This window comes from Diorhabda carinulata, chromosome X (assembly GCF_026250575.1).
Source record: "Diorhabda carinulata isolate Delta chromosome X, icDioCari1.1, whole genome shotgun sequence".
NCBI lineage: Eukaryota > Metazoa > Arthropoda > Insecta > Coleoptera > Chrysomelidae > Diorhabda > Diorhabda carinulata.
The window spans coordinates 57,291,514-57,319,367 of record NC_079472.1 but is presented as its reverse complement, the minus strand read 5'-3'; the positions used below and the strand labels follow the sequence as shown (position 1 = coordinate 57,319,367).

At 32.0% G+C, this 27,854-nt stretch overlaps 1 protein-coding gene across 2 annotated transcripts in view; it reads right to left on the bottom strand.

Annotated features, from left to right (window-relative positions):
* Window positions 1-27,854, bottom strand: part of LOC130902755 (roundabout homolog 2-like) — a 527,473-nt gene that overhangs the window by 482,170 nt on the left and 17,449 nt on the right. Inside the window, exon 1 of one of the 2 annotated variants that reach the window (XM_057815029.1) lies at window positions 23,241-23,310. The exons of the other annotated variant lie outside the window; for it this stretch is intronic. The gene's annotated coding sequence lies outside the window, so the exon portion shown is untranslated. Of the gene's footprint in view, window positions 1-23,240; window positions 23,311-27,854 lie in introns of those variants that run through there. 2 annotated transcript variants of the gene reach the window in all.

The window sequence follows — 27,854 nt, the reverse complement described above, 5'->3', positions numbered from 1 at the left end:
CGCTCGTGTGCATTGCACACTTTGCACATATTGTAACGGGGGCCCTGTTTGTAAACACCGCACTTAATTTTTCGAATATTATCTACACATTTTTTAATCTTATTAATTGTAGAATGATGTTAAAAATTCAGTACAAAGCTTTATCTTCAAAATATTGACCTTGATGGCAATGCACATTACATGACTACAAGCATTTCTGAAAAGCTTCTTTCGAAATATTCTGTTGGAATGGATAAGCTTCTGCATTTTCAATCATTTTTTTGTTTTTAAAGCCAATGAATATATATCTTGAGCTGAATCATTTACATTTTCATATCGCTAGTGATGAGCGCCACTGCTCTTAGTCTTGCAAAAACACACAGACCAAGATCAACTTCAGATGCGAAAGACCAAGACTGAGCAGTGGAAGACTTTTTTTTCGCAATTTTCATTTGTTCAAACATTGCTCTTAATTCTTAATTCTAAAATGTTCTTCACCTACACCTAGAAGATGTTCGAAAAAATAGGAAAGTAGGTATTTGATATTTTAAAAACTATAAGAGAAAAGTTCTAATTTAATTTAGAGTTTCGAATCTGTCCAATTACTAGACATATTACAGTTCTATAACCGTTTTGGTCTTCTCCAGGTAGTAGATGATCACATTTTGGGAATTCCAGAAAATGTATTTATCCACTTCCCGCCAGAAAAGACAGACTTCTCTTCTTTAAAGTACGTTTATCTGGGGAAATCCACTGTTACTTAGTTTTTAATGAATACTAGTGAATCCATTTTTGACCTATTATCACGACACGATGCAGAAATTCCTTTAGAAGGCGCTTAAACAGAGCAAACCCTGCTCTGAAGTGGTTTCACGGATGCGCTTGTTGTTCGGAGCTAAAAATCGACGCATCCAATACATCGACAGCCAAAAATAGATAGATATAACCCGCACGATCTTCTGAAATCCCTACTGTCTCAGCTATTTCGCGCATCATCAATCGACGGTCTTCCAATACGATATCGTGGATTTTTGTCTCATTATCATCCTTGGTGGCCGTTTGATCAATTTTTGACGGTCACTATCGAAAAGTAACAAAACACAGCATCAAAACGGTGTTTGATTTTGCTGCAGAATGTATTTTTCAGAATCAAATATCATCATCGACAGATATTTATCTTTTTACATTTTCCATAATCTGTCCGCTTCTATATGTGGTCGAAACTAATGCCTGATTCAGGAGTTTCGAAAGTCTATGAGAATACTAAACGATAGTGAATAATTGCTTTTGCCATATTGAGGCTATCAGATGGTGAGATTAATCGATATACGAGGATGGTCCCAGAAGTATCTGGCCCAAAATGAATTTTGGAAAAATATATTTATCTTTCAACTTAATCTCCTTTAACCTCCATACACATTTCCCAGTGATGTTCAATAAGTTCGATACCCTTTTATAATAATAATCGTCAAGAAAATAATACGAGTGGGCTAAATCTGACGAATAGGGTGCATGAGGTAGCAATTTTAGCGTTTCACACTATCCTTTGTGGAATTTCACTAGATATCTAAATATTGTTGTAGCAGACAACCTACACATTTGGATAAGGAGTTTTATTCGATATTCAAGTGCATTTTCTATTAGTTGAAAAAAGTTGACAAAATATTGGGGCTTCGATTTCACTTAAACGTTAACACTTAACGTTTTCGCAAAAGTTTAGTTTATTTCACTGAAAAAATAATCTTGGTAGATATCCGTGGATTAAAGAAGAGAAAATGTTAACGTTGGACAATATCACTGAAGAATTATTGTGAATATTGGTTGCTACAGTTCAACTTCTTTTATTAAAATTATTCTTTATGAACATAACGTTGTTTAAAAAACAAATTTTGAACTCTTATACCTATATAACCAGTATGATACAATATTCTTAACATACTGTTTGAAAAAATAAAACTTTTTGCAAAAAATTGTACTTTTCAACCTTTAAATATTATTACAAATGTCATACGAACTGTCCACTAAAAGACTACGCCTATGGATAACGATAATTTTATTACTCTGTCATGAATAGACCAAAAATAGACTATAGTAGACCAAATTTCAATTGACATTCATTGAAATAACTTAAATTTTGTTTTGTTAATAATTGAATATATTGAAGTAAAAAAAAAATCGAAAGCAACATTTTTGGTTAATTTAATTCTGAACTCGTGTGATTGTAGAATCATGAAATTCCTTTTTCTCTTTTCCATAACCCATATTAAGAAACCATTGTTTTCAAATAACGATTTTCTTATTTTACAGACCAATTTTTTTTTCTATTGTCGACCAGATAGCTCGCATCGCCTCATTCAGAGCATGCATTGCCCCATTTGGTAAGGCTCATTTAAACGACTAGGGAAGGATAAAACACGATCACTTCGGGATTCTTGAAAAAGTAAAGTCACTGCACGATTTCTAATTCTAGAATAATTTTTCCAATAAATACAAATATTTCTCGGGGTATCTTGTTGTTTATGTTTGTAACGACTTCATTACTAAGTTAGTCTCAGTTGAAATTATTAGTATTATCATGTATGAATGTATGAAATTATACATTTTGGTCTTTAGGCGAATGAATCACGAACCGTGAAGTTGAGAAATCTTTTAAATTAAGTATATTTGCATAGTTAGAAAAATTTTAGCTCTGTTCTCTGAATTATCATACTTATCATACTATTGAATTTAATCTTATGGATAAGTAAAATTATTTTTGTAGAAAAAGCAGCCTGCAAAAAATCTAGTTCATTTGTAAAGAAACTTTTATTTCGTTAAACTGAAAGTTCTAATAGTTGCTTTCTAAGAAGGCAAATTTGAATCTTTCACACAAAGATTCATTGGTAGAAACATCATCAGCACCTTCATTTGATGCATCGTTGCTTGTTGTTGTAACTAGAGATAAGAGAGATACAATCGAAACCCCAGCGTTGCTCTATCTATACATTGAGCAATCTAACGATTTGTCGAAATTCTGTCTATTTAAAATAGCTACCGTGGGGTAAACAACCATATTTTTCGAAGTTTCTATATAGTTTGTGAACTTTTTGTTCTATTTAAAACCTTATTATTTCCGGATTGATTGCGAAATGTCTCTTTGAAGAGTTGCTACATAAAGAAGTTCGAAATTTCCTCCTTGAAACGTGGTTTGGTTGGTTTTTCTTACTATGCAGTGTTGCACTTAGTGTAGATGAGCGGTAAATATAGTCTGAAAGCAAGTCTATTGAAAACTGGCAGGAAACAAGCAGAATTCTGACTAAATTTCTTTTTATTTAATGAAAATTGTACTAAAAGATTCAAGTTCATCCTTGTACCTTTGAGCTGCTACTAGATTATCACTTTGCAGCCGTAAAAATTTCTCTTTGATAAACTTGGACGCAATTTTGGAATTTAAAAGATGTATTCTAAATTTTGAAAGCTTACTGACCCGAAAGACAGCAAAACTTCTTCGTTTTAGCTGTATTAATTTCACTGAAAGAGATCCGAAAAGTATCTATGGAGTCTTCTTAACAACAAAATAAAACAACCAAACTACAGGAAAAAATTAAGAGCAGCTAACACAAACGAAGAAGTAGATTATTTAGCACACGTCCAGCTGCTTATGATGGTTAGTTTTCTTTTTTGTAATATGTGTGTTAGGGGTGTTCGCTATAGACGTAGAGAAGCGACGCGTCGCGGTTAAATTGTATGCGAAATTGGGATTCAAGTGTGGAAACCGGTTTTGTAGACGTCCTAATTTGTCGTCACTTGAAAAACCTTCCAATTTAAATTACAAGAGAATGTCTGGTAAAGATTGAAATGTGTTCTACGCGGCATTTTTGAGGCTACTTTTCCTATGAATCTTGAACTTTGTCACATCTATTACGATTAACCTCTCTCACCACTTCATTGGCATCTTTTTTTCAGCTGCTGAGTTAACTCTACATGTGGTTCTCTCAGTATTTTGATAATTCTCTACTCATTCTATTCAATCCTGGTGCTTTTCCATTTTTCAGTCTCTTAATGCTTCATGATCTATTCTGTCATTGTCTGTCTGTCAATGGTAATTCTTCATTTTCTCCTTTTCCCTCTCTTAATCGAGCTTTTCGTGTTGCTCTTCTTCGTTAACTCTTAATAGTGCTTCGACATACATTTTTAACTTGTTTATCATTCGATTCTATCTCATTTTCTCATTTAGGCTTGCGCTTTTTCTATCTTTTTTTATTCTGCACCTATTGTGAAATTTATCCTCATTCATTTTTTTTATCAATTTGTAAACTAAGACATTTATAAAAGGATATTCTACTTAAAATAATAATTTGAATTATTCAGACACGTGTTTTGATTTCTTTAATTATAAAAACAACTAAAAATTCAACTCGTGGACTGTAAATAAATAATTTCATATAATATTGCATTAAATTGAACAAAAACATATTTATGTACCTAAATTTGTTACTAAATTAGAAATTTTATGATCCTTACATGTAGTAATCACACATATAAATAACAATCTTGAATTATATACGCAATAAGAAGCTGCTGCTCGGATAGTCAAAGAGAAACGCGGTAGGAACGCACCAACAAATCAGATGGAACAAATCTTTTTAACGACCGTTTTTACGACCACTTCTAATTTAAATTATTCCCACATTTACGAAACTACAAGTTTTTTAGGTTTATTGCTACTTAATCTGAATACAACAAGCGTGTTTCGACGAATAAACATGAAAGCGCACATAATTTAGCAATATAAACAATTACTGGGATTCCTTTTAGACGAAATACAAACAATTTCATAATTTTTGGTACGTTTTGGTGAATCTTTGAATTGAAAACTTCGAAAATTCGGAGATAGAAACGTTTTGAAAGACAACGCAAGACTTGAAATAGCCACAAATACCGCCAACCAACTAAAAAAATCATGTTGTTAATTGCTTTTGATTTATAGAATTGAACGTTATACAACTTTTATATTTGGGTAATAATTCAAAAATAATGAAAATGTTTTTGTGGAAAGTATCATCAACATAGACACATTGAACATGATATCAATAATCCAGAATCCACCTAGCAAAAATGGAAACGGTAACTGGATTAAAAACAATGAACAAAACGCACATACGAGGATGGTCCCAAATGTACCTGGCCCAAAAAAGGAAATTCTTATAAAGAAAACTCAAGTCATTAACTGCTGACATCACATCTTCATAGTTGGAAAAGTTTTATACTCCGAGCCAGTTTTTGAAGCCTGGGAACAGGAAATAATCTAAGGGAGCTAAATCTGGCCAATAGGATGCATGAGGTAGCAACTCAAACTCAATTTATTCATTTTGGCCATAGTAATAACGGATGTGTGAGCTAGTGGCATTGACTTGATGAAACAACACTTTCTTCTTAGCCAAATGCGGTCGTTTTCGTTGATAGTTTTTAATTTTTGAATAAAATTATTCCATGAATATCCCGTCGCCAAAAAACCGTCGCCTCGACCTTGCCTGCAGATAGAATGGTCTTTACCATGTTTGGAGTCGGTTGACCCTCTTCAGTCCATTATTTTGATTATTCTTTTGTTTGGAGCGTGAAGTGGTGGACCAACGTTGAACGTTATACAACTTTTATAGTTGGGTAATAATTAAAAAATAATGAAAATGTTTTTGTGAAAAGTATCATCAAAATAGAATCATTGAACATGATGTCAATCATCCAGAATCCACCTAGCAAAAATGGAAACGGTAACTGGATTAAAAACAATCAACAAAACGCACATACGAGGATGGTTTCAGATGTACCTGGCCCAAAAAAAAAAACTCTAGAATGGTCTTTACCATGTTTGGAGTCGGTTGACCCTCTTCAGTCCATTGTTTTGATTATTCTTTTGTTTGGAGCGTGAAGTGGTGAACCAACGTTTCATTCATGTTTTTTAAAAGGGCGCGAAATTCGGCTTTATTCTTGTGAAACATAGCCAAATACTCGATGGAAACTTCTTCACGACCCAAATATATGGAAGGCGACTATTTAAGAGACGGATCATCCAGAATCTACCTATCAAAATTAGAAACGCTAGCTGGATTAAAAACAATCAACAGAATCCACAAGTAAAAATCATTTATTCTCGAGCGAAACTTGTATTGTATTGTATTTTGGACTTTTACTATTAATACCTACGACCATCAGCTGAGACTCCGTGGTTGGGGCGGGCAGTAACAGCCTCTCATGTTTGAAGAAAAAAGTTTTAGTCATTTACTACAATTTCAAAATTTGTTAGATTATATTTAAACATTTTGAAGCTCAAACGAAGTCATCTGACAATAACATGGTGGATTATAAAGCAGCTGACTGCTTGAGCCTGAAAATAAATTTTTTGAATCAGGCGACCTGGGTGGAAGATATCGATGAAGAAACCCTTAGTTTTGTATTTCTTCTAAAACCACCGCATCTTGGTATGGCGTTATCATTAATAAAGATGAACTGGAGGACCTAAAGCAGCTTAAAAGTATGAAAACTGTTGCCTATACGCAAGTATCGATGATATTTTCTTTAAAAGTTGCCTGTCGTTGTTTTCTCTGTTAAGATCGATACATAATCACCTGTATCATTGAAAAGTGTGCTGGTCAAAATTCCGAAGGTATCACGAAGATCAATGGCAGTTGAAATGACACTTCTGTCAAGGTTGAGCTCGCCTCGACCAATCCAACAGACCAAAAAAAAACTATTAGAAAGTTAAGTTTCATGTGAGTATTATGAAAATTAACCAAATTGTTTAAAAATTTTGTACAGCCGTTCAATATATTCATACAAATAAGTATTTATAATTTTTTCTCTACCAAAAGCAAATTTTAATTAATAACTTCAAATAGACCGATTTAGTTCTGAAGAATAAGAAATATCTTTAATTTCTTTAGAGGTGTATACATCTCGCCTTTATTGAAAACCTGTATGGTTCGTGTTGGAAATAGAGCAATTAGAAATGATTGTTTTTTGTTGAAATAACAAAGTTATGATCTTTTAAATAAAACTTTATAGTACTTGAGTCCCGTTGTCTTATTTTTGCCTCCAACGGGCACACAAAACCATAAGTTTATGTTTACTCTCTTCTATACATGTAAGTATTGTTAACTTGGCTTTAAAGCTTCTAAACTGAACTGATATCAAGTTCTCGAGTCTGAGAAACAAAGGCTTGTTGTACCTGCAGTATACCGAGTATTATACTTATCGACTATACAACTAAAGCACTAATTAATTATGGAGACGGCGAGTTATATGGAAAACGGAGCGGAGCAGATCAAAGATACGACCATATTGGATTACCGGCTAGTGAATAATATAAACGGTAGCCTGTGTCCATTGTTTAAGCTGAAACGGATTGTGTGGGTGGTTCAATTTCAACGGAAGCAGAATTCAATACCATTTTTGTTTCGGAAATTGATATTTAACCGACTAAAACCCTTGACGTTTTTTCTTGCTTCACTTACGTAAAGTAATAAATCATAATATACTAAAATATTTAGCATTGAATAACCATAAACGTAGATGGTTTTTTATGTAGAAATATTTTATCATGAAGAATTTATATCAGTCGATGATTACTGGCTATTCTATGAATTACGGAATAATCTTTCATTTTTCCAAACGTTGCAAGAGCATTCAGGATACACGTCGCTTTTTCTTTCACATCTTCAACGGAATCAAATCTTGTTCCTTTTAATGTAGATTTGGACATAGAAAAGAAGTAGAAGTCGCACGGTGCAAGATTCGGCCAATAAGGTGGGTGATTGTACTCAACTAGAAATATCTTGAAGTACAGTGTGGAATAAAGCACCAGATTGCACACACTATTTGCATGTTGAAATTTCAATGCGCCACACATTCTTAGTCAATTTCTATAAATTCAACATCTCAGCCATCCTGAAAAGGCTTAAACCACTCAAAAACATGACAATCATTTATTGCAATACACTTGTTTCGATAAATTATAAAAAGTTTCTGATGTAGTTTTTCCAATTTTCATGTGAAATTTCAAAACAATGAGTCGCCCTATTTACATTACTTACATAATTTATATGGCAAAAAACAGCGCCTCTATACAAACAAAGGCTACGGCTACATTGGTTTGTCACCAGACACAGTATTTGGGCTAAGCAGTTGACAGATGCTAACCTTTGCTTACTTTTTCTAAAGCAGCACTAGTCTCATTACTTGAAATTTATACCTCGTATAGTTCATGATAAAAATTACCAATAGAAATTACAAATTGCTCATAGTTACTTATGGTTCATTCTGGAGAATGGCCCGCACGGTTATGTGATCTGACACCCTATAATTTCTTCCAGTGGATCCTCCGCGTTTTAGCAAGAGTACCTCGCATCTTTATCGACTTCCGAAGTGCAGTTGAAGAAGAATTTGAAACTCTTCATGCTTCATGCTTCGCCCAACCTGCCTCTCCGTCGAAAAACTTTGCCGTAAATGTATTAATCAACATGGGCCTCAATTTGAAAACTTACAGTAGCTCTTGTTAGAATCTTTTCGGTAATTTGTTTTAATAAACTCATTTTGACGCCGCATTTTTCTATATATCTATAATTTATATTAAAATTTCAAGATTGAACTTTTACATATATATAATAATTTGTAACCACCAAGCAGACATTTCAATACCAAATTTGGATTCAAAATATCAGAAAATCCCCCAGAAATGATTTGTAGCGACTTTTCCGTTTATTGTTGTAAGAATTATGTAACTAAAAACTGCATTTATTGCACCAGAACACAATTTTTGAAAAACAGCGAAAATATTATATGTAGACTTTTGGCGGCCGCTTCATCTAAATACACTGGATTATGAGGAACTCGAGACTTCCCGAGACGACAGTTAACTGGTGATCTGTTGCAGAACACTGCAATGTAACATACCATCATAAAGCAATAGATAAAGAACAAAAACTGCCATCTCTGCGAAGAACCTACTCTACAAATGCCCTGCCAATTTCATCAAAATGTTTTGGTACCCCAACTGAGTAATTATAACACCTTAGAAAATGGAACAAAAATGTTCTAAGAAAATAGCTTCTTCCGAGAGGAGAATACTTCATCTTACTACCAAGGGCTCGAGACAACGAGAAATGACATTCAAATACCACCTTAAAGCGAAAGACATGACAGAGAATAACAGCTGCAGATTCTGCAAGCAAGCTAAAGAAACAGCAAAGTATATACTCTGGGAATGCCTTGACCATTTCAGCAAAAGGCTCAAGTACCTCAAAGAAGTAATTTTAACATTTTGATAAATGGAACAAAAAACCTTATGGACACTGATCCTAGTGTAGATGATAGTAGAGAGATAGCGCAATAAACAAACTTCGATTATTTAAACTCACTATCATATATCAACCAAACTATAAATAACGAATAATTAAACTACGTCGAGCGATATAAGACTTTGGAAACGGATCAGCATCGTTGCGATCTCGACCTTCTAGATCCGATCGCTCCAGATCTCGATCCAGAATGAATTTCTACTCGATTCGAAACTCCTCGTCTGGTTTCTTGTGAGTTTGGACCAATAAGCATGTAGCCGGTATTAGGCTTTTCACATTCAGATATGCGGGGAAGGATTAATTTTATTGTATGCTATTTGGACATTTATGGGACGGGGTCGGTTAGTCAGGTGTAGACTGATTATCGTTTTATTTTATTATATTAAGTATTTTTAAATGCAAGGTAACATGAAATGGTCGCCACAACCTGAAGAAAAGCTTCCTCTGAAAGAAGAATTTGGAGATGCATAATCAAACACAAAAAATCGATTTAGGTATAGATGCGGAGCGGGTGGAAAAACAAAACGATTCTCAAAATAATTTACAAATCTGCAATTCCTAAATTGGAACAATCTATTAATGTTACTATCGTATGAGGAAGATTGTAATTGGAATCACTATATGTACAGATTTGTACAATTGAGTTTATTACAAATTAAGACCGACGTTGTATAAATGTAATAATTAATATGATCTGAAAGATTATTTCTTTTTTAATTTAATTGAATAATAATCATATCCGCATTGATTCCACTGTAAAATATGCAATGAAGAAACTATCTAAAAATGTATTAACTACATAAAAGCATACTATTAACTAAACAGTTACAGATTCTATATTTGGAAATGAAGATTATATTTTTCGGATATATTCCAATTGAATACCTCTAACACATACTTAAAAAACCAGTTCTATTGCGACAACAGAATATCAATCTAAACAGATACTTAAATTGCGTTTCCTTGTAATTGCAGTTATTATATTTCATTAGGTTGTCAAGATATTTCAAAAATAATTAGAAATTTGTTCAATCTATATCTACACGAAGCAAATGGAATTTGATTGTTCATATTGACTAGAACTAATCTATATCGGTTTAGTACTCATCGAGATCACATTCCATGGATTAATTTACTGTCAATAACCGAGGAATTGGTAACTTAAATTCACGCGTGAATATATAAATTAACTACATTTCATTACTTATTTAATTTGAATTCAAGAAGGATAAGAGAAATTTCATTCCATTTCAGAAATTCGGGTTTTGTTCATGGTAGACCACTGATATTTGTTTTAAACCTACGGATTGAAGTTTATATTATATCTATACCATAAATGTCGTGAATTACGCAAGTTATGAATCTCTTCAGGAAGGAATATATCAGTATTTCTTCACATTAGATTTTGGAATAAAGAGATTTCTAGTTTTATTAATGCATCTACTTGAAAGAACTAACCAAACCAAAACTATAAAACTCAGTCAGACTTTAATTATAGTTTCGTTATATTTTTTTTTTGTGCATATTTAGTCGTAGTTGAAAAAAAGTGAGTTTTCAAGAGAGGATTCGTATTTCGTATTTCGTAAGTCGTAATTCAAATTTAAATGAAACACCAAGAAGTACTTGGCGTAAATTCCAAAAATAAAAAGATGAATGAAGATAGATTTGGAAGGTATCATGTAGACAAAATGCTAACTTTTCGTGGTACAGTTGTATTTTGACTGCCACCGTTCTATTGGGATCTGAAACTATGGATGACATGACAAGCGACAAGTCTAAGAAATGTTTCGAGTATGTCATCATAGAAAAACCGTCTATGTGGACGATAAAGGCAATGTGATGAACTACACTGTATCCAAAAATATCGTTCGTGGTAAAAAGTCTCTAGTAAAAAATTTGTAGCTTTCATTGTTATTCTGATTTCAGCATTTCAAAGTCATTAGTCTTAGCTATAAAATGTTGTATGTTATTATTGAGTCTCAAACATGAAAAAGGGTTATAATTAACAGAAAATACAAGCTTAAATTCGTATAAATAATAATTTATTTGTTCGATGTTATTCCATTTTTCAGTAAGCGACGGTTTGTGGTCCTAATTCGTGGCTGGTGCAGGATTTCTAGCCCAAACTTTTGTCTTCTCATAAATGGTCGATAGGATTTGAGTCCATGGTAGGCGCTGGCCATAGCGGCAATTTCGACATATAAATACTGATCATAATATATTACAATATTTATATCATTTTGAAGCTAGTACTGTTAGCTTTGAAATTGCATTTAAAAAATACAGTTTTGTGTTCAGTTGTTAGGCCGGTGACTTGCATTTGCAGAGGAATCGCCTGAGTCGATTTTTTTGCGCACGGGTGTTATTCAACTAGTTATTATTTATTAACCTCAATAATTGTTCCTCTTAATATAGATTAACCTTTTCAGTACCTTATTAAGATCGTATTACTTAAGCAACTATTTCTATTGAGAATTTACTTTGTTACTCATTGTTATTACTACTTGCGTCATAATAGAATCATTTATAAACTTTGCATATTTGCAAACCATCTTTCTACTATCATATTAAATAAATGAGTCATTCAAATTGTGACTTTTTTGTAATATAGTTAAAATTTAAGAATCCGCGTTTCGTTTACGTTTAAGTTTAACTATTACTCAATATAAGTTGATGTTCAATATCGAAATAAAAATTTGGCGTATCAAGTTGCTTACATAAAATAAGCTAAAAGAAAGACAATCAATTACTATTCAAAACCATTATTGCATTTTCAGCCTACCTCACTTATTTCCGTTATAACTTAATTTCGAATCCATTGGTAATATAAAAGTCCTTAAAATCTCGTTAACAGAGAAAATAATATCCACGGTAATTGTTGATATTACTGATTTATCTTGTTTAAATTATGCAAGAGTCACGAAGATTTATTACCCTGGCGCATAAATTGTACAGAGTTTTCCGTGGCAGTGAATATTACATGTTTGGAAAGCTTAGACATCCCTATATTTTGTAGTGTACCATATTCTTTATGCCTGAGTCATAGAAATCTGCCGCCGCGCCGCGAAAATAGTTCATAAGCTATTACTCTCAAAATGTTCTGAATGGAGGACTTGCTGACATAAGGAAACATCTTGCTGAGGACCCAAACAGCCACCTTTCGATCTTTCAGCATTGCTACTTCCACTTTCGAAATTATTTTGTCCCAAATAGATGGCCGGCCAGAACGTTGTTCATCATTGACTTTTTTTACGTCCGTCTTAGATTTCATAGCACCATTTTTCCACATATTGCACACTCTTTTCCATAGCCCTCACAAAGTTGGGAATGAACGTTCACCAGGGCGGGAACTGGAAGTCCTAGCGTCTGTAGCTCTTGGGAATCTTATTTTATAGACAACCCTCCTATATGACCCCTAAATTCTCCAATAAAATCCGTTGCAGCTTGCGACTCCGCTTGTAATTTAAGTCTTTTACCCTGATATCTCCTTCATTTTTATCGTACAAAAAGTAATAATGAAAGTTTTATAACCCTCAATTTTTCGAGAGTTGGTTAAAAAATTGGAAAATTTAAAAAAAATTTTTATATTGTTCATCAAACTATAACTTCTCCTTCTGTAGATTGCAGCAAACCGCATCTCAAAATTGTTAATGTTTCATGAAGTGAACAGTGATTGAAAAATATGTATATATAAATTCAGATCACGTGGCCGCCATTTTGATTTACAAAATTTGAAAAAACCGTTTTTGTGGACCCTTCCTCTATATTTTCATATAATATTTCAATTTTGTTATTTTTCTTATACTTGCCGCAGACATGAACAATTTTCGAAAAAGTAAGGTTAAATTTCGGATTACAGTTTTATCTTGTCATATAGCACAAAATTTTTTATAATTTTGACATTTAAAATTTTTTATACGAGCAAAAATATAATATAAAGATATCAACGTAAATCTTAAAATTTCTAGTGGCATAAGTTTACTTGCAAGCTGCGTCTCAATCTTCATGGAAATCCAGGAAAATGACAAGGAGACATGAAATCTCGGCTGCAAAAAATTGATGGGGTCTTCCTAACCCCTGTGACAGTGACAGTGACATGTACAAAAAATATAGACGTGAAAGTAGAATTACCAGCTGTCAAATTTGAAACATTATGATGCCTTCTATCTCTCATTAAAATTTGTTCTAAAAATGGTACTGTATACTATTTACTTTAAATAAACGACAAAAAATTGTACCTGATAAATTATAGTTCTTCCAATATCAATTGCAGAAGATAATTATTCGAGGAAAAATCATTATTTCATTAATACTCACGGCACTCATACCAAATTAAATGAAATTAACGGAAATGAAAAATTATTTTTACAACATCTAATGAACCGTCAGTCCACGTGGACTCATCATCTCCACTGTTTACCAATGAAAACATCGAATCGTAAACATAAATGCATTGTATTGAACGAAGCTATCGGAAGACGTATGTACACAATTTCTTTGAAATATCCCTACTAGACAGTCTGCGATAAGCAGTGGTGTGGCTAGATGAGATTTATTTAATTGGTAAATTTCTTTAAATAAATAGAAACATGGCGTTCTTTAGACCATGGTAAATGAATACAATGAAATTGCACAGTGTAGTGAGAATAAAGACAGGAATGAATTTAATATTAAAGATTTAGTATAAAAACACAGCGAGTTATTTTGAATATATTTGAATGTTTATAAAAGGAAAATAATCAGCAATCTGATAATCATAATAAGGATTGCTGAATTAACTAGAGTAAATAAGTTTTCTATTTATCGAGTAGTCACGAAAGGAGTTGTAGATTATTCACAGAATCGAAAAACATGTAAAGAAAAACTGAAATCAGTTGACAAAGCTACTGAAGATTTTATACATGGGACACTTTATAGTTTATATAAGGAGATCAGGGTTGCGCCATTAGAAATAATACAGCAAAAGGTGGCAGATTATCCAGAATACGCTGATACCAGTTTAGAAACATCGTGTCAGCATGTGGTTTAAATGTTCCAATAGAAGAATGGGGTATAAAAATAGCTCAGTTCACATCTGGTACCCCTTTTTAAACCAAACTCCTTTACAGGCAGGTTCATTTTACTTGTCTATTTACGTTTTACAATTTAATATTCAGTTGTAGCAAGTTAAAGAGGTAAAGTAATGATTTTTTCCAGTACTTCCAGTTCCAAGTAGGACTGAATAATTCCTCGCATAAGATACACATATTTTCGAAAGTATTTATAAAAATAATAAATTTATAAAATGAGGTATCTACGCCAATGGTAGGTCAAACAAAATTGTCGGCAACGGTTTTTATAATCTGCAATTGATATTGGACGAACTATATACCCTGTATACTATTTACTTTAAAAAAATGACAACAAATTGTACCATATATATTACTATTGGAAGTTGTATATTCATATTCAATTATAAAATACAAAAGCTTCATCGGTACAACAAAGAGCGTAACCTTACAAGTCTAATCCCTTAGGCATACACCAAAATTTATTGGTCAAAGATCGTTTTATAAGTTAACTAAACAAGATTTTACAATCCTCATAAAAGAACTATGGATGTTACCTAGGGCGATTCTATAAAGGAAAGATGAAACGAGAAAACACATACAAAGCGATGGTTGAAATAAAAAATAAATAACCCTGCAACACAACGTAGAAAAGCAATTGTTTTTGATATAAATTACATTTATTTTATCTCGAAATGTTCTCTACTAATTTTATTAGAAATACAAGTTTTATGGAAATACGAGGGTTGTTACTTAAGTTTTGAGATACAGCACACAACATAATGTAATTTAACGGTAAACGTATTCAGTACTTGTTGTCATACGAGTGCTATTTGAGTTTTTTTAGATACTTAAACATTTATCGTGGCAAAAAATTATATTGAATTTGAATTTTCTATGACTTTAGACGTGGATTAAACGAACAACAGCCATCTCAAAGCACCGTGATTCGCTAATTTTCCGAATTCAATCATGGTCATACTAAGATAAAGGATAAATTTCGTCAAGGTCGTCCAAAATCGGCTGTTATGCCAGAAAACATCGATGCTGTACGTAAACTGAGATTGCAAGATTGAGTCTTGTTGGTTGAGCAAATGTTCGGTAGAACTGGATATGTCGCCTCCGTTTAGAATGAACATTGATTTAATGGGTCATTACAATCATAAATATTTGTTTGTATATGTCTATCTTAAAACTCAAGTAGCAACCCTCGTCAAACAATCGAACCAAAATATCAAAGTTAATACTTTGCCGGCATTTCATAATACAATGATGCATTGAGATATCAACTTATAGTCAGGGCAGGATTAGTGTAACTAAAATTAAATTATTTATAAATAATATTCCATTGATTTGTTGTTTCAGTCATAGCACAAACTATGTTTACTTAGGTCCGAGATATTTTATTTTTCTGAAGTCAAAACTGATAAAACCCGTTATCTATTCCATAATTAACTCACAAAGATGGATTATTTAAGCAAATGCACAAATTATGGAACTGTGAGGGTGAGTTGAACAACATTGTTTAATTCTAGGCAGGACCGTATCCAGTATGGATGAATAGAAGTTTTACAATAATTTTAAAAAATTCAAATTGTTTATTTGGGTTTTATAAACAGACTTTATGGAGGAACGTTCAAATCTTTGCGATCAAGAAATATGTTAATTTTAACACTCCCATTTCATATAAAAATTATTATTAGGGAAGTAAAAATTCTTATGGAAATATTTTCGAATGAATTTATCAAAAATTCCGTGTAGAAATGTTCAAAGAGACAATATTCTTATATTCAAAAATACTCAATATCTTCACTAAATAATATTTTTTTTTGTTTATAAGCTTTACTTATATTGTTGTTTATCGTATATAGCAAATTATAGTCTTGAGTATTTTGAATCTCTTTGTTTTGTTATGAAAAATTGGAAGGATATTTCAAAAATTAAAATAACATTATATACTAGGAAAATATTTCAAAAAACATTGAGTGAAATGATTTTTAAAACAACACACTTTATTCAAAACGCATTCAAGATAAAATTCTAGGCTTAAATATTGATACGTCTTTAATTTGAATTAGATACTGATAAAAGATGTTGAGAAAGTTAGTCAGATAAGGACTGCAGCTTTCTAATAATCAACTATTTATTAGTTAATATTACTTAAAGGAATAAAAATGAAAATTCCATCATTATCAATATGGATTTACGTACAAGCAACTAAAGTTGAGGAATCACTCCTACCAAGCAGTCTCAGCTAAACAAATTTAGTTCAATGAGGATTTAAATTAGTTTCAAATAGCATTGAATAAATTATGTTCATTCATCAAAAATGTTATTACCAAATTATTAATCTACACTATAAATCACATACCAAGCTTTTTATTAATATATTCCACCTAATTTTTCTGTGAACGTCAACAAAAACCCTTTTACAAGTAAATGATTTAAGCGATCCAAACGACGCTCGTCTTTGCCTGAACCAGCTGGACATGGTCCAAGACCAGATGATTTTACTCCATAATGCAGTACAGAACACATTCCTCCTGGAATTGCAGAAGATTTATGTTTGACACTAACCGCCTATGCAATAGCCATTCTTGGATCATTAAAGTAATGCTGGTCCAGGAAAAATAATACCACCACAATTTTTTGGATCTTATTTCAATCCTATATGTGGATAGTGATTGATCCCCAAAAATCGATGCCTCCCATATAAGCATTATACTCAAAAATCACTAGCGGCATTTCAATCGTGATTCTATTTTCTCGCGGACAAGTGGTGAAACGTCATATGAATGATTCGTTCCACAATAATCGTTAAGACATTTTAAGAATCTAGTTAAGTCAAGTGAAAATAATATTATAAAATGAAAAACATGAATAATGGAATAATCTTTCAAACAAAAATCAAGTTGGGGCGATATTGTTAAATATTTCTCCCCGACTGTAGAATTTTTACTAGAGTTGATCATAGCTTACCAGAAACAGGTTTATCTACATAAATTATGTAAAATAGTTTCCGTTATTTTTCATAAAATGATATTTTAGGAAGTTTCCTACCAAAAAAGGTGGCGAAGGGCAACAACGAACTATACGAACACCAGCTTTCGAGAAAAATTTCTTCACCCCTTTCACATCTTGGAAGTGGAGGTTTGTCCATCAAGACTGGCCTACGCTCATTGGTTTCTAGATAAACGAGTTGATAATACAATTGTTGGAAAAGTACTGTTTACCGATAAAGCTGGTTTTACACGAGACTGATTTATAAATTGCCATAATTTACATTCATAAGCAGATGAAAATCCTCACTGTACAAATCAAACAAAGAATTAAGATCGATTTTGTGTTAATGTGTGGACAGGAATAGTGAATAAATATTTAGGTCCATATTTTTTTAATAATAACATGAATGGTCAGCGATACATGAAGTTTCTCCAAAATGATTTCACACCCTTTTTAATGCGATATTCCTCTCCCTCCACACTCACTAAATGATGTAAAAAATTATCTTAATACGATTTTTCCATTTGTATGGACACCATGTTTCCCTTAACTGAATACAATGGATTCATTTTTTGGGTATATGCAACTCTGGTAAATAGAAAAAACGAAATAATCGATAAAATAAACTTCCATTGTAACGCCATTAGGCAGAATCTTGGAATGCTCTTCCAAGTTCAAAGAGATATCCTCTGTGGACTCCAAGGTGCTTATTTCCAACGTTTATTATTTTTTTTTTGTTTTTATCTGATAAGTTGTAGGCTAACCAAAATAACAGAATGTCTTTTTATGGCGAACGGTTTCCTTGTACAAGTATCTAAAAATCTACATACCTCCTAAACCATAAATTTTATCGAGTTAAATAAAGAGTACCTTTCTAATGAAAAATTGATTGAAAAATCAATTGCCGCTATCTATAGATTGTACAGGTTGTCCCTGTAAATGTTACGGATTCTCAACCATTGGTTATGAGCCGCTCCTGGCCTTCAGATAGTAGTGTAAAATTATTTATTCCATCAAAGACACCAGATGGACATACGTAATCATCCATTAAAAATTTATAATGGTCGAATGTATAATTTAGAAAATATACTTAAATATGAGTTTTGACTTCGCAACTTTAAACGCCTATAACTCAGAAATACCCGGAATAGGCTGTATAGTTCTTAAAAGGGAGAAAATACGCAAAATTTCAATTTCAACTTTTTTTTATTTAAAATAATTCAGTTTTATTTCGCTAAGTTGAAAAAATTTACCAATTTTCAGAAGCATGTCATTGACATAACAAAAATTTCATTAGCCACAACTATATACAAATTATTATAGTCCGTAGTCATGTTTCATTGTTTTTTTTTCCTCAAATACTTATTGAGTTTTTTTCGGAGTTTACTTAAGAGAATTACGGCAAATGGATAAATCCATACACACTCTACATTAAGCCTTTTCTGCATAAAGAGAACAAATAAATTTCGGTACCAACAACACAAATCCATCAGATTCAATCCGCTGCAGATGTTCGCATACTCGGCTACATAAAAGACTGGTTGATCTCGTGCAATATTAATAACGATGGTTGATCAAGTAACTCAACCAGCAAATGTGATGATTAAACTAATGCGTTCAATGAGATCAGAAAGATCGATGTGTGTCGTTGATTGTTGGATGCATACAGTGTGAATATAAACTATAGGGAATAAAATCACGATATCAATCGCATATTTTTTTTAATGAAAACATTCCTTTTAGCGTAAATATAATTCATTACATTTAATCAAGATATGTTATAGAGATAAATGTGATTGGTTGATACCCTTAAGAAACAATCAGGATATTCGCTGAAATTGTAGTTCACTTAAGCTACAAGAGATACATGAACAGATACTGCGAGATAAGATCAGTTAGTAGAACAATGGAACAGGTACTCGGCAGGGTAGCATAAAAAATATAATTTACTTGTAAAGTAAAAGATACCACTTTAAAAAGCTTACGAGTCGTGATAGAGTCCTGCTTTGTTTTGCTTTCGTTTAGATACTTGGAATTTTTTTGTTGTTATATAAACAGCGCCATTGTAAAAATAATGGTATTGATAAAATTATAATGGAAAACGCATCACGAACTGTTGGAGGAATTCTATACAGGTGTGAAATATCTACACAGTGAGTCAATCAATATAATTTATTTCGATATTTGACAGGAAAATTGGGAGACATATGAAAACCACATTAAATAAACAAAAAATATAATTAAATAATATAATGAAATAGCTGAAAATACGTATGTTGATATCTTCTTCTTCTTTCTTCCGTAATAGATCTAACGACGGTTCCTTCTTTGGTATCTTTCCACATCCTGGCTCTAGATTATCACTTCACTTCTTTCGTGTTCCAATTGGAGATTTATCCCTTTATTCACTTATTCATATTTATTTGTTGATTCAATTATTTTTTCTCTGCGATACCCATTCGTTAATGTTATCTACGTCACATAGTCGTTTGTGCTACTTTCTTGGTCTAATAGTGTTTTAATGACAATTTTTACTGTGGTCTCCATGATTTCTTTCGGTTTTGATTTTTCTAGTCTTATTTCTGATGTATAGGTCTGATTGTCGTTTTATTAATTCTTTTCTTTGATTTTTTTCTGTTAGGTGTTTGTTCTACCACAAAACGTTCTGAGGACATCCCGCGATCTTATTCGCTCTAGCTACTTGTCCTCTTACCTCGTTTTCTACGTCTCCATAACTGGTTATGTCAATTCCATGTGTAAACTTTTTCAAAATGATCTCTATTTTTATTGTGTTTACATCTATCTGACGTAAGTCTCGATCGGTATTACCAACCTAACCTCTCAAAATTCCCTTTCTAGAGCGCGAAATTCGAATTAAAATATAAAAATGCTTACATATGGTACTTGTATTACATTTTCTGTAATATTATTTGTCCGTCTAATTCTAATTTTCATCTAATGGGCAATTTTGATACCCATGCAGTCAGTGAAGATACTGTTTTCCTGTGATATTGAAGAAATTTGATAATTTTTATCATTATCAATTATTATCAAGGAAGAAAACTTTTTTTATCGAACACGGTATATCATGAGATTAAAACATGATGTTATAACTCATTTTCAGTTACCTTTCTGAATAGAAATTATAATTACTGATATGCCGTCTTGCTCTGTGATTTCTCTTTTAAGTATTCCATCCATTTTCAACAAAACCAACCATAGAATGCTCAGTGAAGCTTCTATAAGACCCACTCCGCTAACAACATGCAAATACTACAATTTCTGTATGAAACGACATTTTACGAGAGTGCTCCATGGTGTGGTAGCTTCCGGAGAAAATATAGATACCTACTTATAACGTAGTAGAACATGCTAATACTTTTAGTATTAGTAAGTACTTCGATTTTATTCATACCACAGAGTATGAATAAAATAAAAAATACGAAATATTGAAATTATTTGCTCAGTCGAAATAGTTATTATAAATGGATGAACTGATGAACAAAGCTGAAAGAATAATGCCATCAAATACAAAACCAAGTCTCGCAACTCGGTTCTTCTACCGTAAACAGTTGTGGGATCCAAATAATACCAAATCGGTTGATTAACTCATTCCCTTCTTAAGGGACTTCTATCTTGAGTTATTACATAATTAGCTAATCTAACAAGTAGTGCTAAGTAGTACCGGAAGTCTTCTTTGGGGAGTAACTCAAATCGGGTCCCTTTCAAAGCAAATCTTCTTCTAACCTTTCAAGGAAATCTGAGCAGACCCGTTGACGCAAGAGCTTTTGGTCAGGAGTCAGATTTTCCACCACCAACTATGCACAGACTTTTGTCATGTGTAATTCCTCTTGTAAAATTGCTCTAACAGTTTCTTTATGGGCGTTTACAGCCTCGGCAATCATCCGGATGCTCATTCAATGATCTGCACACACAATTTGGTTTATTTTGGTCACTTTTCTGGAGTTGAAACAGTAACAGGGCGACCTGAGCACTGGTAATCTTCAGTGCTCTCTCAGCACTCACTAAAGCGCTTGCACCACTCAAAAACACGCGCACAAGAAAGAGCATAGATATTTATAGCACTAAGTTGGAGTTTTTCCAATTTAACTAGAAATTTGAGATTGATACGTTCCTCCTTTTTTTCGTCACACATATCTAGATACCCAACGCACTACTCGTTTTTTACCCCACCTGTCTAGAGCGCCCTCTAGGCGCGCAGTCTCGTTTTTCATAGCCAGACCTCGTATACACCAAACAATAATTGTATTCAAAATTTGAATCTTCTATGGCTACTAAATGTACCTTAGAGTTTTGATGTAGGTGAGACAGTGAGTGACAAAATTAAAAACTTTTACTAGTTATATTTCTTAAACTATTAGTTCAAATTGAATAAAATTTGAAATATACTGTGTTTATACAATGCTTGCTTGGTTATTGGAAATACAGGCTTCTACTTTATTCCACAACAAAATTATAGGGGGAAGAAAATGGTCTGAACTGCTCTGAAAAAAGGATGGTATGGCCGTGCCGCTTTTTTTGCTCACCTTGGCAATTAAGATAAATAAATTTTTAAACAGTCGATGCATGAACAAGAAATAGGTAAAAAAAAAGAAATGCAATATTTGTATCTGTAAAGATTTGTTTAGACAAAAAGATGTTTTGAAAACGAATATTTTAAAGAAATTAAAGTTTTGCATTGGAGAAGGGACAAACTATATTTAAAATATGTAATGAGAAAACCCAAAAATAAAGCAGATAGAAAAAACAGTAATTATTGGGGATTATACCAAGGATAAAACAAATAAAAGAAGAATTTCGTTACAAACAACGTATTTGGAATCAAATAAAGCATACTGTTAATACAATAAAAAATTTGATTAAAAGAATGAAAGTATTTATATAACTATGGTAGCAGTATTAACTCTTATCTTCTTTTTCTACTGGGCTCATTTTTATCATGAGTATTTCCAAATACTGATTGAAATTTTTTTTTATTTATTGAATTGCGGGAGTTTCTTTCCCACCTTTTCATCTAGAACATTGAATATCTTGCACGATGCTTGAGGTGCTTTACCGCATATCATTGTTCAGTAGTTAAATCGATGATTAGTTGATTTCTTTCGAGTCTGATGAGATTGTCTCCCAGTACCTGGAAGAAAGATTTGATGTGGTACATGCCGGTTGTTTCCAGTCACCTGTTCAGAAAGATGAAACCATCAGTTACAGAAATTGAAGAGAGCAGTTTCTTCCTAGTGGAAAGTATTTTCCATCCACCCGTCTGCTTTTCCAGTTTCCTGGATATGAGAAGGTTCAGCCAACCAAGCCGCTCAAAAGAGTTTCGTGTCCTAAAATCGATAGTGGTCCTAAAAGTGAATTCGATGATAATGACTATATTATTTTGAAAAATATAGAGTCCGCTGAAAATGTGACATATTTTGGTGGATCTATGTGGCCACTTTTACTAGCATCTCAGTCGTTTCAGTAAATATTATAATTATGATCATTGGTCAAAAATTTTAAAAAAAATTGTACGAACATACATTTTGACAAAGTTTTAAATGACGATAAATATTAGAAAGTACACATTTTCAAATCATAATTTAGATATTCATCTATGGTTTGTTTAAAAATGTACGCTTATTAAGAAATACGAGAAGCTAATTTACTGAGACAGAAAATATGTTTATTTGCCCAGGTACCCAGACTTTCTGTTGAGATAATTTATCTTTACATGAAATCTAAACACTTTTGTTGAATGAGCACTAAGTTTATGACCAGAGATGGAAATTTTAACAATACCCGAAAAATTTTGTTGTTAAATATTGATACAACTTATTTGCTATTAATAAATATAAATACTCTCTAGTTTTCTCACCTTTTCAGTACCTTTCAGATTATCTATATTTATTACGTCGGGAAACTTAACAAATAATACACAGGCATTTATTACCATCCTAACTAAACAACTTTTATCTTGTAAATAGATATTTTCGTATTTAGTTATGTCGCACAACATTTCTATTCTCACTTAATTCTTGGAAAACCCCCAAAAATCTGTTTTCATTAAATCAATATATCGAAATTAGCTAAAGTCACAAGAACTGCAAATAATGCTTAACTTTTTCCTCAACCTTTTCAAGTTTTATCGAGGAATTTCACATTTTCCCATTGTTTTCCATATCTATTTTCAACCTTCCTATAAAATTTAGAATACTCGACGTCTACTTTCGTATTCTTGCATGGAATTGCGACTTTCACGCCTGTTTTCGAACAGTAAAAAAGCTAAATATAACATCACTTAGTAAGTCGTGTGAATGACACACAGATGGCGCTGCCATTGTCAAATCCATAAGATTTGAATTATCAATATAATTAGTGTGAAATTTCATGACATTTTGATTGGTCAGAAAAAAGTGACAGCCATTTAAATGAAGCTACTTTTGCAGCTTGGTAATGGCTTCAAAAGTATTATCCGGAGTCTGCTCCATCGAAAAGAACCAATTGCCATTGGTTTGCTGAATTTAAACGTGAACGTTCTGGTAGACCAATTGAATTGAGGTGGTTACTAGAAAACATATCTAATATATCTAATCGTAAATTGGAATTACGAGAGATGGCTGACGCCGTAAAGATATCAGAAGGCAGTGTGTTTACAATTATGCGCAAAAATTTGATAATGAGAAAGCTTTTTTAAAATTCGGTGCCACGTTTAATCACAGTTGATCAAAACCAATAATGTGTAATAATACAGAGCAGTGTTTGGTCATGTTTACACGTAATAAATCAGATTTTTTGCGTCAATATGTGTCAATGGAAGAAACATGGATCCATCACTTTACTCTGGAATCAAAACCATCATCATCTGAGTGAACTGCAGCCAGTGAACTACGTCCGAAGCGTCCAAAGTCACAACAGTCAGTTGGTAAAGTTATGGTTTCAGTATTTTGGGATGCGCATGGAATATTGTTCATTGTCTGTATCAAAAAGGGAAAGATAATCAATAGCGAATACTACATAGAGTTGTTGGATCGTTTTAACACAAAAATCAAGAAAAAAACGCCTCATCTATAGAAGATAAAACCACTGTTTCACTAAGACAGTGTACCGATTCACAAGTCGATGGCAACGATGGTTTAATTGAACGAATTGCTTCCTCATCCACCGTATAGTCCAGATCTGGCCCCCAGTGACTACTGGCTATTCACTGATCTCAAAAAAATGCTCGCCGGTAAGAAATTGAGCTCAAATGAAGAAACAATTGTTGAAACTGAAACCTATTTTGAGATTTTAGTTAGTCACACGACTTATTGAATGATGTTTTACATGAAATTGTAGTCTATCACTATTCTCAATCACTCATGTATCCAAAAGTGGTAACTGACCATTATTTTGAATTCAGCTTCAAAAGGAAATCCTTTAAATTTTCCTTTTTATGTACCATACCTTGAGAATATACTGAAACTCTTGACTAATCTTTATTGACATTAAGAAATGAAATTATGAAGAAAACTAACTCGATAAAAGGGAAAGACGGGAAATGTACAATTCAGTGAAGTTCGGTGACTTCAAGTTGAAAAATTTGGGAAAACCAATATTCATCTGATGTGGCTTAGGCTTAGGATATTATTGACATAATGAAAAACGGAAAGATAATCAGGTCTCCTCTCAAAACTGAGGTTTTATAGTACACATTTAGGAATCCAAAGTTATCACATAAAAAATATGACAATATCCAGGGACAACTTCTTTTTATTCCAGAAGACTTTGCTATTATAATAAAAAACGGAAAGAAAATTGATTATATATACTTTTAATGTTCAAAATATACAAAATATTGCTAAATAAATAATTTTATATACATATTACGATTATGGTTCCTCATAAATAAATAAAATTCCTCATAAATAAATAAATAAAATTCAATCCAATTTATTTGTGTACTAAAAAAATAGCAACTATTTGCAGTAGGGTCTTCAAATCTTAAAGGTTTTACTGTTAGTCCAGTCATTTGAGTTAGTTCACCCAGGAAAATAGAGATACACAGCTATAAAGTCGTTCAAAATTGTTCATTTGACAATCTAAAAACCCCTCTCAAAACTCATATATAATTGGATGTGAGCAAATAACTCGTTTCCTATAGGTTTTGCGCTATTGGTATCTATTATCAATATTGTAGAGTAATAAATTTTCTACAACTTTTGTTTGAAAAATTTTTTCATGCGGTGAATCGTTTCTGAGATAGAGAGCAGAGAGCGTGCGGTTAGAATACAGTTTGGTAACTGGTAGTCCCGATCAAAATAATCTCTTATAAAGTTTATAAATTATTGCTAAATATATAATTATAAATAATTTTCAATTTTCATCAACAATTACATTATATTTCAATATTTTTTTCAGTAATGAACTTATCTATGAATTCAAAAATACTTGTAATTTATTTCTGTCATTGAACAATCACTAAGGGACATACTTTAATTACATTTTAATTGTAGTCCCGTTCATGCTAATTACATTTTAAGTAGAAAATAATTTAGTATAACATTTCGTTTAAAATCTTTAAATTCTGAACTCTAGCCGCGCGCGCTCTGCCCTATATCTCAGAAATCATCGAATTCTATATGAGTTTTGAGGGGAGTTTTAGGATGTCAAATAAACAAGTCTAAACGACTTAATAGCTTGGTTACTCGATTTTCCAAAATTCTTGCCTAAATCTACCTAAAATGACTGGACTATGTAGACTTTGTGAAAATTTAATGTGAATATGATTATTAGAAAGTGAGGTAGAACAAGCGGTATGCACTAATATTAACATAGATAATTCCGCTATAGACTTATTAGCAATCCCTTGAATACCTACGAACATTTATGTATACGTAGTAAAAATAACTTGAAAGAATATCTTTGATCTCTTGTTTTCAAAAATAACAACGTTATCTACATAGTCGTAAACTGTGTTTGTATGTTGATTCATAAAATAATGATGCTAACAGATATATTTATAGGCCTCAAAAGGAAATGTTTAAGAAATGTTGCGTGTTGTTAACGCTAGGATCTATTATTTAATAAATGTATGATGCATTATGCATAAGTGGTAATGAAATTATATTGGAAATTATTTCAACATCTTGCGTATATAATTCATTTTCAATGAATTATAATTTTCTTGGTAATAAAAGCTGAATGAAGAATATAATCGGTAAAAATATTATGGAAATATCAGGACCAAAAAACCAATCATGTATTTAGTACTATTTCAAAAAATAATAAAGGAAACAGATCAAGTTAACATGTAATGTATGGAAATTTATTGAATAATATACTCAAAAAAATAACTTTCTTCTACCGCCAATACACTAATGACTTCAAGTATCAATTCGAGGTAATTTCTTTTTCGAACTAAATAATGTCTTCAATATCTTACAGATATTAACTATTCTCAACAAGAAAGTGACACATTTATAAGGACTAAAGTCAAAACGACTATGAAAGATTCTATATTTTCTTAGGTTCTTTTAATGAATCGAAGCTTTTCCGATTTTGGAAACCATTCCAATTATTTTAGAAGAATCAGCGATTATTTCAATCTTTCCAAAAAATACAGATTGATTATTAGTTGCTAAAAAATGAATAAAATTATAAAATGTGGTTTTAATTCGATTTTGATAGTTGAAATACTTTTACACATCTACTTAGGTCTTAAAGCATTTCGTTAAAACTGTATATAAAAGATTTTTTTACATTTTTACAAACTTCATTCCAAAGTTTTCAGAAGCAAATGTTGAAGCTGGAATTTTTGTTGGTCCAAAATAAAAACCTTTTTTTTGTGGATGTGCTTCAACTGCTAACCCAAAAATTCACTACACATTATTATACAGGGTGTTCCAGGACTACTAATAAATTATTACCCATCATAACTGTCCACATATTAACACAAAGGTTTATTGTGTTTTAATACTTTCTGTGAATGTTTTCAATGAATAATTAAAATTTATGATAATTTTCTTCAGAATGTTTCGTTATCGTGAACAGTTTCCTTGTCATGTACAACGATCTAAATATTTACATATCTTCTGAAGCATAAATTTTATCGCGTTAAACAAAGAGTAAATTCTGGTTGAAAATTCGATTGGAAAATCAATTTTTGCTATCCTTATACATATTGTAAAGGTTGTCCTTGTGAAAGTTACGGGTTTTATTCGGAAGAACAAAGATTTCGACGCCGTTTTCAGAACCAATACAACGAAAATATTATGGGGGAATACGTTTCGTGATACAAACTTCTTATGAACGTGAAAGAAAATGTAATAGGGTCACTTTTAAATTTTTTTTCACTATTTTAAAATTTGATAAGATACAAAAAACTGCCAAAAAAGTTACACCTGCATAAATAATTTGTTTTATGTTTTATACATATAAACAAACATCATTTAAACTATAAATTTTCTAAAATATTGATGGAACATTCTCTTGGATTCACAAGCAAATTTTT